The sequence below is a fragment of the Falco biarmicus genome, chromosome 6 (assembly GCF_023638135.1).
Source record: "Falco biarmicus isolate bFalBia1 chromosome 6, bFalBia1.pri, whole genome shotgun sequence".
NCBI lineage: Eukaryota > Metazoa > Chordata > Aves > Falconiformes > Falconidae > Falco > Falco biarmicus.
Genome location: NC_079293.1, coordinates 39,364,947 through 39,384,823, shown reverse-complemented (window position 1 = coordinate 39,384,823; position 19,877 = coordinate 39,364,947). Strand labels below are relative to the sequence as shown.

Below are 19,877 nucleotides of genomic sequence, written 5' to 3'. Positions count from 1 at the left end.
TAGACAAACCCTCGGGCGTATCTTCAGCTGGTTTTGACTGTTATGATCACCTTCACAGCAGACCTACGCTGCTGTGATTCAGCCCTCATGTTTCTGCAGAAACTGCCGAATGAAGGAAGTAACCTCAGTGGTCACTACTGGACAAGGGACTGTTGTGAGGTTAGAAATAATGCACTCAGATAATTTAATATAACCTCAGAAGAGCAGAGTATGCAAACATCATATGAGAAGCCCTTCTTCAAGTCCTGCAGAAGTTCTGCTTTCACAGCAGTCTGAGCTGCAGACAACAGAAAGCAAAAGAGTTTCGAAAATGTTTTACACAGCAGAGATGATCTGAGTTAGGGACTGTTTGGGGATCAGAATTTACCATCTAGTACAGTTCTTGGAGGGTATTCAGCTGGAAATATGAATAAAATAAACTGTGTAATCTGTGAAATAAACTGGCAAAGCTTATTAACGATATGCTGTTAAGTTGTTAAAATTTGGCTAAACTTTAAAGATGCAATGAAGGTGGCTCAGGGGGAGTGTGTCCCATTATGCAAAATTAAGCACAGAATTTCAAAACCAATGAGTCTGAGTGACAAGTTGGTTAGTTAATTGCAAGTACAAATGGAGCTCTAAAAATTACAGGGAGCATAAACCTACAGCATTGTTACTTCTAAAAAGAAAAATCAAAGGAATATAACCATGGTACTTGAAGTGCATAAAGGAATAATGAAGCACAAATAGCTAGGAGTATTAAGACTAATAATAAGGGTTTTCAAAAATATGCTGGAAGTTTGAAAAATGCTAGAGAATAAGTAGTTCCATAAATAAGGTGAGAGTAAGGAAATATTTGCAATTGGAAAAAAAGAATGAACAAAATATATTCATTCTTTTTCCGCAGTTGCATATCGTGAGGAGACTATTGTCAAGTACAAGGCCTTAGAGAGCATACTGTGGTCACGAGGAATTCACGAGGCTGAGATTAACCTAATACTCTTGTTTAATGTTAATGAGCATCTGAGATCTCACTTCAACTAAAATGTTGAATCTTGAGCTTGCCTTGCATTTTTCATTATTTATAAAAAGGTGAAACTTCTTTTAGGAGAAAAAGCTCTAACATTGCTTGCAACAGAAATGCGAATCTAGCCAGGAGCTCCTATTAGGTCCACAGTTGCTTGCTGTCACACTGTGAACATTCACTCAGAAAGGACAGTATTAGAAGCAGTAGTAAGTCACCATCTGTTGACCACATTAAGCTCAGTGAAGCTTGTGGAGAGTCTTTAGTAAGATCTCTAGACATTCCCTCTGACTAAGCATGTTTCTCTGCATCATTCCCAATCAGTAACGGGGTGGGGGGTGGGAGGTGTGGAAATAAGGACTGTATTCTCCCCCAAATTACAATTATTTCACTTTTTCTTGGCAGACTTAAGGACAAAAACCCACAACAATCAAAACTGCCCAGAAACAAAGCTTTCCCACTGCCTGAACTGCAGCTTCTTCCTTCTGTTCCACTTCTTTCAGTGCCTCCTGGGCGCAGCTGGTCACTGCCCGCTCTTCCCCCCCAGCTCCAGGGACAGCTGCACAGTGGCAGGCAGGGCTGGCGGGCTCCAGCGCAGGCAGGACAGCGTGCACCAGGGATGGGATGGGGGATCCCTGCGAAGGGGGTGGGGGGAAACAACAGTGTGTGTTGTCGTTCACATGAAGGTTACTATCAAGCACACAGACGTGGTGGCAGAATTAAAGTTACAAGGGGTATTATCTCCTAAGTTTTCAGATATAAACAGTGCCTTTACCATCAAAGGGCGTAGGAGTCTGGGGGTGGTTGGGTTTTTCTTCTCTTTGATTGCTCCCGTTTAACAGTAAGAAATGCACGGGTGGAAGGGGTACAGTGCAGCACCAGGGAGCTACCTGGAAAGCAGCAGAACGAAAACCTTTCTCATCATAGGGCTGAGCTGGACAAGAGAGACACTACTGAACCTAGGGGGAAAACTAATCCAAAAAATTTACAAATGCACAAGTACTGAATAGGGACATGGCTATTTTCAAATAAAACCTTCTCACTTCTTTCTAATCAGTAAGAACTCAAGGAGGTAAGAGTATGGTGAGTAACTCTTAGTTGAGGAAGTAATGTGTCTAAACAAGTGAATGGTTAGGAGTTGTAACAAGCTTTAATCCATTCTTTCACACTTGCCAATCTCACTTGTGGAGAGACAGATGGATTAAACTTCCCTTGATGATTTTCTTTTCTCTTTTTCCTGAGGGTAGATACAGCAATTGGGTTTTGGTTTGATTTGGTTTTTTTTCCTAGCTTAAATAGTTAATGAAATAAACCAACATACTCAAAAAAAATGCAGAGTGCAAACCCCACTCCACCACAAACCCTAAAAAAGGAAGGCTGTAGGGTGAATACTGTCTGTAGTTGTTCCTCAGATGGACGGTCCTTAGCTTGTTTCTCTTCCTACACAGCACTGGGGCTCATGGTAGCCAAAAAGGCTGCTGTCTGAGCCATTAGCAGCCAAAACAAACATAAAGATAGCAAAAACTAGAGGAAATGGAGACACTGAGCTATAAACATTCATGTTTTAAGACAGTGATTCAAGCAGTTCAACATTAGTAATCAGGGTGTGAGTGGTTCCCCACATGCCAAGGTATAGAAAAAGCACAGGATAGTTCAGAAATCTACACAGATACGGTCTTCACTGCTTTCTGACTGATCACAATAACCTTGTAAGCGCATTTGGGAGTATGTCGTCAGACCCCATGACAAAATTAGTCTAGTGACTAAATCGCTTGGTCGTTTTCTTGTTAGCTCAGCTAGCATGTTAATGCGCTGCAGAACAAACACAATGTACTACGCTGGTTGCCTCCTCCTCCAGCTTTTACTTCAGCTATCTGCCCTAATGCAGAATGGATAAACAGTTTTCTTGCCAAATAGTAGTGGATTAGCCAGAGCAGTGGTGACGACAGCACAGTGTGCGGAAGGATAAGAGTTACAATAGATATCCCCAAAGCAGTAACGTGAGCCGGGATGAGGCGGGAATGAAATGTCATCATCCCGTTGAACATTAACACGCTATGGAAATGATGACTAGCATTTGGATTGAGCAGAAGGGCGAGTTCAACGTCACAGCAACCCCCAACAAAGTTCATCAAAGGTCATACATATATGCTGCACTTTAAGCCCATGCAGATATTGTTACTAAAACTTATGCTCTAAAGTAAAACAAAATATTAATTCCCTAGTAGTCACACTATATTTCCTGTGATTTGAAATACTTTTCCTTTGATATTCTTACAATCTGGGCCAAATCCTGGGAGCTACCAAACATTTACATACTTGCCTGAAAGCCCTTCCAACACTCAGAGCTTCTCAAGGTAGGAAAGTTAATTGAAAGGATAGTGAAACTATATAAAACTTCCAAGTCTTCAAGATGCCTGGAATACTTGAAGTGAAATGCACAATTTTCTATACATAAAAAATAAAAGTATTGTGACATTATATCTATGCTCTTTAAATAAATGCAGTATTTAGCAAATCGAAGAGAACATTTTATGACCTGTTCAGTTATGCTGCTTCTGTATATACACATTAATGTAGTAAAACTCTCTACCACTTTCTGAGCTGGAGCATGTTAATTCCATTTTATACACAGTAAGAATGATGGGAGCACAAATGCTCCTAGGAGCAGCGCCTGAGCAAGATCCTAAACATTCAATCCAGTCCTGCCACAGATTTTCTATGCATCCAGATGGTGCTTCTAGTTGCCTGTCTGAAGCCATGGAAAACAGTCACACTGTATGGAAAACTATACTCTAGATTGCAAGGAGTTCTGGCATTGCTGGGATAGCAGTGGAAAAAGGCCCTGAGAACCTTGTCCAAGGTGCCACAGAGACCTGGCAGATGCGAGGCCAGAAGTAAATCTACAGCTATCAGTCCTGTACCTTATCAGAAGAGACTGCCGTTCCTTCCCCTGAAATGTTCATTGATTGATATAATCCCAGTTATTCCAAAATTCTTCGGCAACTCTTGCTCTATAACGCATTAAGCTATTCCTGAAATAACTGACACAGGGCACACTGTTCCACAAAACTTCCTGTGAGTCTGCAAAGTTTGGTTAGGAACAATTCCTTAAAATGTTTTTGGGACCCACTATCTACTTCCATTTTGCTCTGTGAATTTCTACCTGTCTCATCACTGGATGTCCTTCAGCTCTTTTCAGCAAGCCACTTATCCTCTCAGTCATTTCTGGTGCTTGTCCCTTCTCTCTTAGTCTCCAGCAAGTCTGGAGCTCTCTCTGGTTCACTGCCTGGGTTATATTTCATTACGGCTTCTACATTATCTGCAGCAACCATCATTAAAAAGGCTGCTGCATTATCACTATAAAGGGAGCAACATTTCAACAGCTTTGTGTGGTAAATGCACTGGGGGAGGGTTTCTGCCACCTCGTGCCAAATTCCCATTGCTTCTCTTTCCCCATTGGTTCTCCTGCTTTGTAGTTCAGGTTCTGAATTTATCTCAGGTTCCCTCTGTTTTGCTCTCATTAGGAAGGCATTCGGGCAGCATTCTTTTCCCCTCATGCTGCAGAATTTGTTCCAGGTCACTGCTGAACTGCAGACAGTGTCCTTGAACATGTAACCTGTAATGAAATGAACGCCTGCCCTACCAGCTGCCAAACTTCTCATGCAGGCCTCCCCATCCCCACCCCAACGGCTCCCCGCTGACCTGGATGGATGTAGAATAACATGGGAAAGATACAAGTGTAAATGAGAAATTGGAACTGCTCCTCATCTCCCAGCACATGTTTAGTAATGTATCTTGGGCAAGCCTGCACTCACCGAAAGCGTTTGGGCTTTGAAAATGACAGAATAGCTGTGCCATACACCCAGATCTTGGCAGTTTCATGTTTTCACGTAGATACCAGCCATGTGAATATGCCTTAAATTCCTAGATGCTAATCCAGTGGCTACTAAAAGAAAAAAAAAATAATTCCTAACGAAAAAAATCCTAGAAGCACTAGATCTACCAAAAGGCCCTCAGAAGTGTCACAGTTTAATTCACAGAAGAAAAATTTGAAAACAAACACCTGTTTCTAGCCATCTCCATCCAAATCCATGCTGCCATCCTCTTCTAAGCACAGATCAAACTGCCATGGTCTTAAAAGAAGTGAGTTTTCACTCACACAGTACTTAGTATGGGTTAATGGGGGTGTAGTTTGAAAAGTAGGATCTTTCACCTCTACAATACCTCCCTCCCAAGCATTCTTGGCTGCACCATTCACATCCCTTCTTGATCAGACAACCTATGGATAACCACCACAAGACAGCAAGAGAAACTGCAAACACCATCCACTGTGCTGTTGCAAGCGATGTGAGAGGACATGCACAAGTAATGTGGGGGGTATCTCTTGGCTGGAAACCTCTTTGGAAGAGGAAAGGGCAAGAAGCATTTCAAAACTCTTCAGTCAAAATTCAGCCCACCTAATATTGGACAACTGATCCTCTCTGCCTGAAGAGAAGCACTGCTGCTGCACAAACACAAGCAACTGATTTAGGAAGGGGGGTTCTTGCTAGGTTCTGCACGCTGTACATGTGAAAGGAAAATCTACCTTAGAGGGCAGTTCAGAGCAAGAGCCTAAACCTGGAGGAGTAAAGCCTGAGAACAGTGCCTAAACTGAGATGCAAGCAGTCCAGAATTTTCTCCCTTTTTTGTAGTTTAACTCAGATCAACACAATCACTCCTCATTCCTTTCCTCACAGGTTCCTCTGAACCTCTATCTGAGACTTCAGGAACTTGTTGGAGGGAGCTGAATCATGTATTTGTAACCTACTGACAAACACAGCTGAACATTTCTCCTTCAGCATTTCTGTTACCATGGCTGAAACTTTTGTTCTAACCTGCCTTTTCTTGGAGGACACGTGTACTATAAGACTCCATGCCAGCAGTAAAACTCCTTTACAAATCTGCTTGCCTCTATCAACTGACCACTGAAATCAGCCCAACCAAGAAAGTGTCATTTCACCATTAGCTGTGTTCATTTTTACTTCTTAATATTCACTGCCTTTCAGGGATCTAAACTTCAAGAGTTCCATGGGTCCCCCAAAAGAAACCAAGACCAAGCACGCTGCAGCTGTTTCTCTGCAGCATTTCTCTCCCTCTAAAAGTGTTCTCAAGTTAATTTTGATGAGATTTGAAAGGAGTAGGCTTGTGCTCCACGCTGAAAATGTTTTCAATTTGACAGCTCTGTCGGTGTGGGGGAGGGAGAAAGATCAGTGATATCTTTAAGTTATGCAATAAAAAGTTAGTTGTCTTCTTTGAATGCAGATTTCTATTGAAGTTTTAAATAGTCCTGTTCACTAAGGAAAGGATTGAAAAGGTGGTTAACATAAGTAAGCTGAAGAAGCCTGCTGCTGTTCCTGTAAATAAAGCTGACATTCTGGAGTAGTGGCAGAGGTTGCTCACCTTGTTTTTCTCCCATGCGCCAGCAGCTGCGTAGCCTTACACAAATATCGCATTACCAGCCAAACTGCCAGCTTTCACGTATGGCAGTAAGAGTAGTACACAGCTCCAGCATTCACTCAAAGGAAACTCGCTTGCTTTCAGAAAGACTCAGAGGACTAAAGCTTATGCCGAGCTTTGCACGGACTAAAACTTTCCCAAGGGATGGACAACAGATTCCTGGGTTTTAAAGGGAAAAAAGCATCAATAGTTTTGCAACACATTCCAGAACTCACAGGCTGTAAAAAATCTGATGCTGTAACTGCAGAAGCCTTGATGCAGGAAGACATGCTTTTACCTTCTTTCGTCTATTCCTACGCCACTATTTCAGAGTTGTATGGATAAGGGAAGGCATGCTTGTAACACTTAAAGAAAACCAGCCACTGAGAAGCCTAAAAAGATCACAAGTTTAAATTAGTTCTCTTTAAACTTCTCCCATCACCCAGTAAATTACCTTCCATTTACAGTAAGGCAAGTCCTTGAAGCAGATTTCCTTCCCCTTCCCAAGGGTTTAGAATATAGAGCTAGTACTCCAGAAAGCAACAGACCTCTCTCTACACGGATTTGTGTCAGCCTCATCAATGGAATATCAACACCTGAATCCATCACATGAATGAGCTTTACCTACACTGTGCTTCAAGTGAGGCAGGTATGCTTGTCACATTTTACAGATGGGGCTTCAAGATAGCCAAGGTTATGCAATTTACTAAAATCACAGGTGACGTTTGTGGCTGAGGTACTGCATCTGACCTTCAAGCCCAAGCCTCCTCTCTTTTGCTAGCTATATATACATATATATATTATATATATACGAGCTCACCTTTCTTTCTATTCTTCTACTCCTCCACAGTCCACTGAGACAAACTGTCTCTTTTTCCTTGCTGCTAGGAAAAAAACCCACCAAACAAACAGTAATAACAACTTCTCCCATTCCAGGAGAAACACTGCAGATCCAGGGAGGAGTCTGGCCACTTTTCCCATCACTTTTGCTTACCTCTGCCCCCCTTCTAAGATCACAAAAATAGAAGCCTAGGAACAGCTGTGGGAGCCTCAGGTTCTAAAAAGCAGCTTTCATTTTCCAGGTTCCCTTAGAAGCAGCAAAGGGGCCATTGCAGGACCACTGCAGGCAAGCAAGTGAGCTAGATTGACTGCCTGGGACCAGTGCTTCCATAGGTAGGACTCCAAAGGAGCTGGCCAGAGGTAGTAAGCCCAGTCCAGACGTTGAGGAGGACAACACTCCAACCCGATGCACAGCCTCAGCCCAAACCTTCTGCCTTGGTAGCCAATGACAACCCAATGCAAAGCACCTCTTGCTATGATGACCACCTTGGACCTGCACAGCAGTCAACACTATGAAAGTTATCGGGATATTAACTGATGGACTTAAGGGAGGAAAATATTTTACCCCCACCATGTTTACTGCACGTCTGGTAGAAAATAAAAAGGAAAAAAAAAAAAAAAAAAAAGAGAGAGACATTTAGAGGAGAATAAAATATTCTCTTTCATAACTAAGAGCGATATATTTTTAGACTTTAAAAATTATATTACTTCTACATGTCAATCTTTCAGAATTTTTTCTATAATACATATCTATTTCAAATGAAGGAATTTAATTTAAAAAGTTTTGATATTGTGCAGTTACTTTTCTTATTTTTTTTTCTGCTCCTTATCTTCCTTTTCGATCTTTATTCTGCAGGTAAATAATATGCTGCATTAACCATATGATAATAAATGTTGAAATGTACACATCTCTTTGTGTTTATTTGTTAAAACACTACTCCTGAGCCCTATCACTATAACATTTCTTTTTGCCTACTAATCAACACCTTTGATACTTTCTATTTTCAGCATTATTATACCCCAAATTTTCTAAGTCTGTCAAATGACACAAAAGCACTGAAGAACCTTCAGATGTGCAAGAGCTCCAATACTAGAAAAATCTGTAATTGTTTAGAATTCAACAATTTGTAGAACATTATTTGTAAATAAATCTAGCAATACTTTTGATATGGAAAGGATGACACACAAACCTCTGAGCCACACAACGTAACTTCCAAGTTCCGCCTTGTTGAGTAGGGGTTGGACCAGCTGACCTTCAGAGGTCCTTTCCTATTACAGTTTCAATAATTACCATTTCATCTGAATAAGCAAATAGTTACTCCGCATTTTCAGTTTCTCAGATTATTTTTTTCCTTTTCTTGGAAAAGCATTTGGGGAGGGAGAACTTTTCCTTTGAAATGTCCAGCCTAATGGCCCTAATCACCACCCGTGCTCTAAGTCAGGAAACATCCAAACAATTCACCAGTTTCTAGACAGAGTAATGAGGGAGGAAGAATTATAATTCTAGAAAGCATCCAAGATACTTTCATTCATTTGCACTTCTCCAAGGAGCTGTTGAAATACAGTGTAACAGAGGTGAAGCTGCTTGCAGAATGCCTTGCTTGCCTTGCCTTCATGGAACTGCGCTGCCAGTGAGTAACTCCTGAGCTGTCCTGATGTAATCTACGGAGGTTGAAAGGGGCCTTAGGCAGGCTGCCCCTGCGTGACAGAAGGAAATAAAGACCCACACCTTTACAGACATTTGGCAGCCTCTAATTCTCCTTCCAAACACAGCCCCTTTTATTAACCTTCCTGTTCAGTTAATTGGGAAAAGCGCCATCAGCCAGGCTCCTTGGAGCGTGGGAACATGCCTGAGGATGTGCTGCAGCCTTGCAGCCTCTGCTGGCATTTGACCCCAAACCCACAGTCACCAGGACACCCGGTGCCTGCCGGTCCCCACAGGGCAGTGGGCTGACTCGGAACCCGTGGCACAGCATGAGCAGCCAGGGAGACAAGGCTCTGGCTGTGGCACACACGACCCTCTCACGCTACACATCCACAACCTGACATCTTGCTGCTCACACCACTGGGCAGACAGTCTGGAAAGATTAAATTTGCACTCGGCAGGGTGGGAAGGGAAAGACGTGGAACCTTCCTTATGTGAGAGGCACAACGAAGGCATTTAAATAAATGTTCTATTTTACACTGAGCAAAGAAGAAATGTGTATGAGAAAGCATGTCTTTAAAAAACCCAGAAAATTCAGTAAAAACAAAAGAAATAAATATCCCCCTATAGGGTCAGGAATTCAGAAAATTCCAGCCTGTCTTTGTAAAAGAGAAGTTTAATTTTCTGAATTCCCAGAACCAAAGCTGAAAAAAAGCACTAAAAATCCAAAAATAGTAGTGACAGAAAAAAGCCAATTTTATTGTACTTACTTCAGGTCTTACAAATTAATAACCTGAAGTATTATTAGAAAGAAGTATTTTGGTTTTTTCTTTTTTTTTTTTTTTTTTTTTTTTTTTAAGATTCAGTTTAATAGTAAAATAGCTCAGTGATCACCTGTGCTACACTAATCCTTGGCATGCTCCTTTAGTGGGGTTTGGGTCCATGCCAGCTACTGTAATGCCTGGGCACATTTTGGGGTACAGCACGCACCCTGGCAATCCTCAGTGAGAAGTATGCACAAGACTGCAGCATATTTGGCTTCCTCAGTCCCACAGAGGCCTCCAGCGCTACGTTGCCGGCTCTTCCCCCTCCAGCACCTCCTCGTGCTACAGCCCAGGGTGTGCAACACCCCAGCTCAGCTTTCTGCTATAAAACCATCAAGCTCCAACATGGGCCAAAGTGCCTGAAGTACATGGAGAGATCTTCCCCAAACCCACCACTCAGGCACTAATCCTAATGTTTTGGGACCAGAATCACATCGCGCTCAAGGCACAGTGCCATGTAACACAGACATGGTGGGCTGTGACACTTGGTATCAGGGACAAAGAACTAGCCACGGAGATGCTAGTTCTAGTTTTTAAATTTAAATTTAATTTAATGCAGTTTTAAAAAATAAAAATTTAGCAGTACAGAGGGAACCTCAGTCAAGCCTTCAGTAAAATCTTATTCTGATATGGTTGCAGACTGTATGTTCAGCAAATCATGTGTTTAGGAGTTCTTCATGCATAATAGATATAATCTGCCACATTCATTAAAAAGAGTACTCCTCTCCCAATTTATTAACGAATTTCTAACAACAATAAATTTACTGCAGAGTAAAAGAACCTCCACAAAATAGTCTATAGAGCTGTCATGAACCCTATTATGAAACAGTATGACAGAGGCTAAACAAAGGCACATTGCAGAAGAAATTTCCCAGTTTCCTCAATATCCGTAAAACTACACAGTGCATAAACCTATTGCCATAGTCTGAGGTCTTCTGCTTAGTTTTCCTTACTCTGCCATCCACTGGGAAAAAATTTCAAAGGCTGATCTCAATTATCTCATGTCCTGTAAAGCTTTGTGAAAGATTTCAGGGTATCTAAAGGAGTTATAAAGGACAGAAACAGCTAATACAGGCTGAGAAGGAAAAAAGATAAAAGTACGCACTGATTGTTAACTGTAAGCAGTGCAACCTAATGCTTTCACCAAATGCCAGCAATAGTGATAAAACCTGACCGCAAAAAGGGTAAGTCCCTTTTTATGGTTTAGATATAGTTAAAATTGACAACCTAAGCTGTCAGTATTAGTGGAGGAAGAGGATACCAAAACCATCTGGAAACAGACAAAGCTGGAATAACTAACTTGGACTGACAATGATTAGAAGCTGTAGGAGAGAGGATTTTTATTCCCCAGATCTGCAAGTCTAGAGATTTAAAAACCAAATTGTTTAAGACATCAGATTTCTGTTGCAGAAAGTATTTGCAAATGAAAGAAGCATCAGTTTTTAAAGTAGATTTTTTAAAGTACATTTTCTTCTACTGTACCAACTTGAAAACAAAAAGAAGTTTCTTAAATGCTTTGAACATTTAGTTTAAAATCTGTTCTTAGTGTAGTAACCTAACTGAAAGAATTTGGTTTATGAACCAAAAGCTGCATTTTTGAAACTACATGCATTCAACTGCAACATGAGAAAGAAATGATCTTTGCTAACATTTGTCAGCCCCATCCACTTGATCTCATTTAGCCAAGTAGGTTTTGTAGCTTTTATTGTTCAATGGTCCAGAAAATGACTGTGCAAAAATATTGTGTAAAATTACATCTTCTCCTTGAATATGTTCATACTCAAAATAAAACTAATCTGCTTTACTGGCAGAAAGCAAGTTTCTACTTCTAGCAGTCCTGAAAGCATTTTTATTCTGCCATGTGCATTGAGAATATCAACAGCTAATTACACAATTATCTAACATAGAAAAGGGACACAATTACTTTCCAGAGTTCTGCTGAAGGTGGGCAAGAAATCAACATTGTTTTTGTGTGTGCACATGAAACTGTTAAGCTCCATGAAAGCAGAAAGATAAAAGCAACCTATACCCATCTCTTTAATGCTGAGTATCTCAGATAACTAAGAGGTCTAGTCTGGAGCTCTTTGCAAAGAAAAGTACATCTGCAAATATTAGACTTAGTTCACAAAAAAATTTTGGAGATAGAAATCCAAATAGGCAAAATCCTGTACTCTATGAATACAATTCAAACAGGATGACCTGGAAAATATATTTTCAGAGTACGGTAACACTCTAAAAGCATCAGCAAACTTTTTTTTTATGGCTTACAGAATGAAATAAAAAAAAGAATTTTAAACTCCTGAATTTGCATTTCCTCAAGCCAAAGCATGCTGTTAAATTAATTTTAGGATACAGTTAAATTAATTGTGTGCTGATTTAATAATAAACTTTGGGATGTTCAGCTATACCTCCTACTTACAGAAGGTTGTGTTGCATAGGCAGTTTTATGCCAGAAATATACATTTAGCGTTTGTTCTACAAATATAACAAATGAAGGGAAAATAAATATTTACCTAAGCAGGACTAATATTTTCTTTGTGTGGGAAAAAAAGCCAGCTGCCAAAACCCCTTGTACTAATGACAACAATTATACAACAAAATCCAAGTAAAATGTAGTCAGTGGTACTTAAGCTCTGATGAGATAACACCGCATCTCCAAATGCCATTCTTTCAAACATGTTAGCAAAATAAGGTGGAATTTTGAGTTCTCCATTTTAGCACCTTTTTTATAAATAAAAAGAACTCCCTACAACTTTTCTTAAGCCAGTTTAACTGAGCTATTTTATGTCCCAGAAACAAGCTGGAATAATGAACGCTATCACACATCAGTTCCCTCCTTTTCTGTTGAGAACTCTCTTTATGATGAGATTACATAAAATCTGTACTTTAGAGACTCAGAGAAGCTCTTAATACCTCTGACAAACTTGACTGTATCTTCCTTCAACAATACAGCCCCTTCAAATCAGCCCTTCCAAGCAGATTTCTACTGCCCACACCCTCCAAGTAGGCCTCTAGCAAAAATAGAAAACCAAAAACTTAGCGTTTCTGAGTTAAAAAGGAAAATAGAGAAGCAGAAATAAAAGACAAGAAGAAAAATGTGGTTTAGGCTTTTATAAATTTTAGAACAGCTCACTGATATTCTCAGTCCCTTAAAGTAAAAGCCCCACTTGCAGTTCCTTTTGCTGATCACTGTATGCTGCATCTGAACCTACATCTGCTCCAGGCTCAAAATCAAGATGGTTTGGATGGTTTTAAATGACCCCACCAATTTTTTTCTTCCTCCCCACCCCCCACCCCACCCCCCCTCCCCTTTCCTGCCTGTCTTCTGCTCTCCTGCAACACACTGCCATATGCATTCGTATTTTCTCATTTCTCAAGTGAAACATTCAGATTTCAGAGCAATCTACTGTTCAGGGAAATGTACTGACAGGTTGCCTAAATAATTTCAAGCTTTCTATGCATGTATGATTAAAACATTAAGATATCTGAATCCAAAGTATAACTATATTATATAGCTATTAAAATACCTGTGAAAATTTTCTTCTAATTCTTCTCAAACAGCGAAGAAGAATTTAATCAAGGAGTGACTGTCAGACAGAACATTTTTGTACTTCATTATTTTGCAGACAGGTCAGTCTACAAAAATCATTCAAGAAACAACTTTCCTTTAGAGAAAGCCAATGATTCCCCATCAGCAGTATGTAACCAGACTACTGTTACAAAACACCTAGTAAGCATTCATAAGCTCTCAGCTCCAGAGGCATTAGATGCTCAGTACCTGGGAAACCGCTAAGCTGTGCAGGTTCAGATCTGTTTAGGACACTGAAGATCACACCATAAATGGAATTTCCAAAGACCTTCATGCTTGTTTAAAAATGTTATACTTACAAAAGACAGCTCTGGAGACTGTAACCTTTTGGTGGAGGCTGGCTAACAGCTGAACAGATAAACTTTTGCAAAATTTACCCTTACTTGTTCACAGTGCCTGTGGATGAGCCAGTTTACAACTGCATTGTCTAATTATTTGTAAAAAGAGCAAAGCCTTGATCCACATTACAGAATTCCACCCCCTATATTAAATATTATATTATGATATTGTAAATCATTTTGTGATAAATGTTCAAGCAGTCATGGTATGAAATCCAGAAGAAAGCATAAACATTGTTATTAGCCTTACTGTGATTGAATTTCTCCTACTGAGCAACAAGAGAAGGGCAGCACAAGTACTGACCCAGAACTACTAGTGTTTTCTACCGTTAGGCAGGTTCCCAGTTCTAGGATTGACTGTGCCATCTGATTCTCATAATTACTAAAGATACTGAAAGAATCCCACATAATCCAAATTTTCTTTGCCTAACATTCAGTATTAATCAGAATTTTTCCGGCATTTGTTTCCTGTTCTTGTTTCCTTTCCAAAAAAATACAGTAAGCATCTGAGAGAATGAAAACATGTAAACCATAAAGTGAAAAAGACTGGGAAGCCAGATTAGAAAGAGTTTTAGCGTAAAGAAAACCAACAAAACCCTACAAGCATTAACTCCTTTCAGTGCATTCTCTGCTGCTTCTATCAAGCTTCTGGCACTATTGTGCATGTCCCAATAAAATCTACAACAGATCTGGCAGCATTTCATTCTCTTGCTGCAGCGCTTTTCCTACCAGGAAATGAAAGGCTGAAACATTTTACAGTTATTTTGATTGCATTTTGTGAAAATTAAATGCTTCATTTTAATAAACACAGTATTTAGAATTTATTACTGATTCCTTTTAGGTTTTAATATTATGAAATATTTGAATTCTTTCACACAGCATTTTGTCAAAACAAGCTCCTGAAGAGACAAACATGCCAACAGGAAACAGGGCATATTATCATTAATTTTCAAAATCATCTTATTTTCCATAGAAAATAGATATGTAGAATTAGCAAAATATCCTGGGAAGACCAACTGTGTTTACAGAACTGAAAACTCGATCTTAGTCAAGTTTTCACAGCAAAGACAGTTTTGCAGTACAAAATCTTGCCAATAGCTGTGGAGGACTTGCCATCATTTGATGCCTGCATGTCAATTCTGAATGTCTTTCTGATGAGCTGCAGCAGCAGAAATGGAAGTTACTGACTTAAGAATCAGAAAATTCTATTTGCCTTATGCAAAAAGTTGGATTACGGTATCACCCTGATCATTTAGCCTTAACAATGAGGGATGACAGTACAAATATTCCTCTGTATTTACAGATAAATGAGTCACACATCAGGAAAAGAAATATGTAAAAACTGCTGAAGACTCCTAGCAGTAGTTTTTAACTGTGGTGCATGGATCTATAGGCCAGTTTGAAGAGGCCCACAAAAGCAAGCCCTGGAAGGGCTGATTCAAATCTCATGATAAAGGAGTCCGCAGCTCTACTTGAATATCCTTAGATATCCAAAATCAAAAACATCTGAAAGCCACTGATTACAACTATAGTAACAGATAACCATGTTTCTTCATAAGACTATGTAACACTCAGGTTTTTATAGCTCAGAGATCTGGCATCCAGCACCAGGTTCAACAAGTCTCTTCCCATGTTCTACCTACCAGTGTCCCAGCCGCTCATTTAGCTCCAAACAGCTCCGTGCCTGTGTTGCGTTGTTCCTCTGGGGCTTCCCCCATTGGAATATATAAATATACTTCCTCTCTCCCCGCACTGCCCAAAGAAAAATTTGCATATGAACAAGATATCCATACAAAGTCTTAGCGAAGGAACAGGTTGTCCAGAGGGGTTTTGCAGTCACCGGATAGAACCATGAGCAACCTGGTCTCATCAGAGAGCTGACCCTGTCCTGAGCAGGAAGCTCCCACCTCAAGTGTCCCAAGGGGCTACAACAGACATCAAAGATATGTGGCCAGCTTTCATTTCACTCCTTTTACTCCATTCAGGTATCCCTAGAATGTTTTGCTATTTACCTTTTTTTACTTCTAATGTTTTCTCAGGCTTTAAAGCACATTCACATCATATTTGCATGTGTTTCTATATAAACATAAGGGTTTCCAAAAATATTTTTATTTTTTTTTTAAGAATGGGACAGAAGACCTCAGGGAAATTCTGGATTCCAGGAAGTCTTCAGAAAAGTCAAGTTATCAAGAGTCTTGCAGAAGAGATCTTTGTAGCTGGTCAAATATTAGTGCAGAGAAATCTAGAGGCAGGTTGTGTCTCATCTCCATGATTACACCCATGTTGCTTTTCAGAAGAACAGGCTAAAACTTCCACCAAAAATCGCTGCGAAATTTGTTTGCAAATTGATTTGAAAAGCTCAATGAAAACAAAAATGGAATAGCAGGGTTCTGTGCATTTATTCTCCCTGCATCTTCCAACCCTTTCAATTTTCAGACTGAAAGAGCAAATCCCTAGTTATTACAGAATTTGATACTGCTAAGGAACACCTACAACTGAAATGCAGCACCAGGACTAAGCAACTACATAAACACTTATCAGAAATCCTTGTACTTTAACTGCCCCACCCTGCATTTAGGGGACAAAAGATTTAAGAAGCTATTCTGTTTGCTTGACATCTATTAGAGAACTAATACAGCCTTCTCATAACGTAGGTGATTTGCTAAACATCCCTGCAAAGCACAAAAGCCTGCTGTCCAGTTTGCATGCCTGTGAGCACAGCAGCCCTGTGGAATAAGGCACAAGCTGCCATTTTGCAGCACTCTGGTACTGATTTCAAAGCCTTCTCAGAAGTCTAAACTTCTTTGTATTGCTTATCTACATAAGATTTGCTTTCTCTTTTTAGAGGCTACCTAAAGGTATTGTTTCATTTTGAGGCAGCTTGTGGGTCTGCATTTCTCCACATGATAATATACCCATACATTTCTCACTCGGCTTACTTTGTCTTAGTGGTCAAGCAGCTTGCTGAACTCATACCTGTCAACTGGTTTTGATGTGTAATATTCAGCCTTAATTGCTCATTTCTTGCATTTCTGTCCAAATTTCTCTCTGATGCACTGTAAGCAGGTTTGGTAACTTTACATCTCTGAATATCAACTGCACAGCCCTATGGATCTGCTCTCTTGTTTGCTCTCATTTTGCGTTTTAAACCCGCTGCTGAAGTACAGCCCGTATTGCTATCACAGTATGCTCGCCTTGCTTCTTTTGGATTGCTATGAGGTGATACTTCACTCCACTGGCTGTTACACAGGTTGCACTTCACAGCATGGACCGCATCTCACCTGCTTCCTGCAGTATCCTGTTGCTTGTTCTACCTGGTACAGGCATATATTTTCTCTATTTCCCCCCCCTTTTTTTTTCTGTCTTATTTTTTTTTAAGCGTGAGTATCAGCAGTAACAGAAGTGTTGGACTAGCAGTCCAGAGACAGCAAAAGCAATGACCATGTATCACAGCTGAGACAGACCAAGAGGACTCAAGGTGCCACAATACTTGTCCTGCTGAAGAAGGTCTCCTCAGGGCTGGATTAAGACAAGAAACACCGTAGCTACAAACTGCCAAAGCACCTTAGTGTGACAGTGGCATTCAGTGGCAGTTTGCTAGGCCAGATTTAGAAAATGAAGTCATCTGTGATCGGAGAGGCAGGAGTCAGAGATCACACCCCACATTCCCCACCGGCTCCAAAAGCCTTGCAACCCTCTCTTGTTCCTCTGACCACTTCACACAAGTAAAAAGAAAACCAAAACTATACAACCCTCCTTACCCTGTATCACTACAAAATTGTCTCCTCCACCGCTGGAACCAACTTCAGCAAACTGGAAGGATTCAGGCTGTGACAAAACCCTTGCTTAAACATCTCTTCCCAAGCCAAAGGAAATATATGGGGTCCCTGTTGGTCTCTTCTTAGGACAACTGGAAGCCGCTGACTGAAATTTCTGCATTGCAAGGTGCTGCGATTTGAAGCTTTTTCTTTAGCTGAGCATAACAGCTTTGCTGCCCTACCCCTACTCTTTCGAACACAGGATGAGCCCCCAAAATACCCTTTCCCAAACAACTGTATTTTCTTTTTCCCCCAGAAGCTGAATGTTATTGCAGATCCACAGCAGAAGCCCTGACATTTGCAGCAATTCCTCTCACAACGGAGGAGGTTTCAACCTATGTTTAGCCTGTACTGCAGATTTAACGGGAGGTAGCTGGTGGCACTTGAACCACATCCCTGGAAACCTGCCCACTTTGGTGGCAACCAGAGATGGGACAAGGATGCAGACATGGGTCCGTCAATTGAGAGCAAGCAGCTGCAAGGCGGGGAGAGCTTGGGGAGGGGAGGTGACAAGGAAATCAGAAGAACCTCGTACAAACAGAAGGTGCATGCTGACGTTAATCTCCTCTAATGAAGCCTGCATGGAGCCTGTGCTCTGAGTCACCCAGCTCAGCCACAAGCTGAGAGAAAGCTCATGAATCAAACCACCCCACTGTAAGGAAGGGAAGCAGTTTGGCTGGGAGGAGAGCAAGACAGGGCTTGTGTCAGACCCACAGCCACTGGGCTCCATGCTGCTCCCGCCTCTGCCGCCCCGTGGGCGCTCTCACCCAGCCCCCAAACCCCTGTGCAGAGGCCCTACAGACAAAACACATCAGGGTGGCAGAGCAGATGCAGGAGGGCTTTGATGCAGCCCCTCGTGTTTACACTGGCACGGGCACGCCGTGCTCCATGACCGCTCTTACACCAGGGCAGCTGGCAGCTCTGGGAGGGGAGGAATGGAGAAGGCGAGTACCTGGGGACGTGCCCAGCACCCAAGGAAGGCTGTGACAATGGGGTCACATCTCTTCCACCATTTTGTTCATTTAGGTGCCTATCTATAAGTAAGATCAGAGCAGAAGCAACCAGCTGTGGAGAGTGGGCCCTAAAGACTATTTTTGCAGCTTCACCAATGTGCAAAGTGCCAAATAGCATGAGTACATACACCTTAACTGATGTACCATGTCAGCTCCGCACAGGCACAGGGACTCCCTTCCCTTCCAGCCAGCTGAAGGCTCACAGAGAGGACAAGTGGGTTACAGCCGAGCGACTGGCTTCAGTTCTTTTGTATAATCAAATATAAGTCTAGATTTAAAAGCATGTCAGAGAAGAAAACCGTCTTCCTCCATAATTACGTACACCAACCAGCAAGCCGTATGTATCTGCCCATAACCAAACAGGCTTTTTTCACAACTACCAAATATAATCTTCTGTTCTGTTGGTTGAGTTCTCAACTTGCACGCTGCAGTGGCTGGGTAGTGAGGGGTACGACGTGGCCATTCCAGGTGCTGGAGCAATCATACATCTCTTTATACACACTTAATCCTTGGTTATGGCAGGGTAGGCCAGGAATGAAAGCCGACAGCCTGCAACCTTTGTTGACTTCCTAGGCTGGCATGAGCAAGAGCCGCCATCTCTGAGCCCAGTTACTCAGGTGCTCCTTGGAAGGAGAAAATCAAATTACGCTGACAGGAGATGCGGTCAAAGCCCACTTGCTCTGCAGAACTGACATATAGCACAGAGCAAACTGGCTCTCTACAGGGATTGTAGTCAGTAAGGTATTTCTTTTATTTTTCCTTTATTTCCTTCTTGGGTAAGGAAAAAAAAAAAAAAAGCAAAGCCAGCCATCTTGCTGACTGGTACAGAGGGGCTGGCTGTACAAACTCCATAGCAAAGCACAGCATGGCCGTCAAACTGATGTGCCCTGGGAGCAGAAGCAGCACCACGAGCTCTGGGCTACTGTTTCTAGGCAAGGACCTCGAAGCCCAGTTACTACTACCCTCTCTTAGGGGAACCATCAGGAAGGAACAGGCGCTCTTCTGTGTGAATACAGTGCTTTACTTAATGCTTACCTGGAAGATGAGTAGGTTTTGTGACAACAAGCAAGCATAAAAACCTTGTCCTGGGGATGTTCACTTGATAGATACTAGTTTGCTAACTTTCAGGAGAAAAAAGCAAGAAGGAAACAGACTGGCATGAAAAAATCCTCTTCTCTGCAAGCATTTGAGAGTTGTTAAGACAGTGCCAGAAGACAACTGTATGCATCTGGGATCAAGGGGCTCCAGTGATTTTAAAAGGGCCTCTCTCAGGGAGGAGAGGAGTTACAGTTGCTCAAGGAAAACAAAGCCGACAGGGCATGTAAGCCT

At 41.4% G+C, this 19,877-nt stretch overlaps 1 long non-coding RNA gene across 1 annotated transcript in view; it reads right to left on the bottom strand.

Annotated features, from left to right (window-relative positions):
- Positions 1-19,877, bottom strand: part of LOC130151862 (uncharacterized) — a 188,879-nt gene that overhangs the window by 88,183 nt on the left and 80,819 nt on the right. The window lies entirely within an intron of this gene.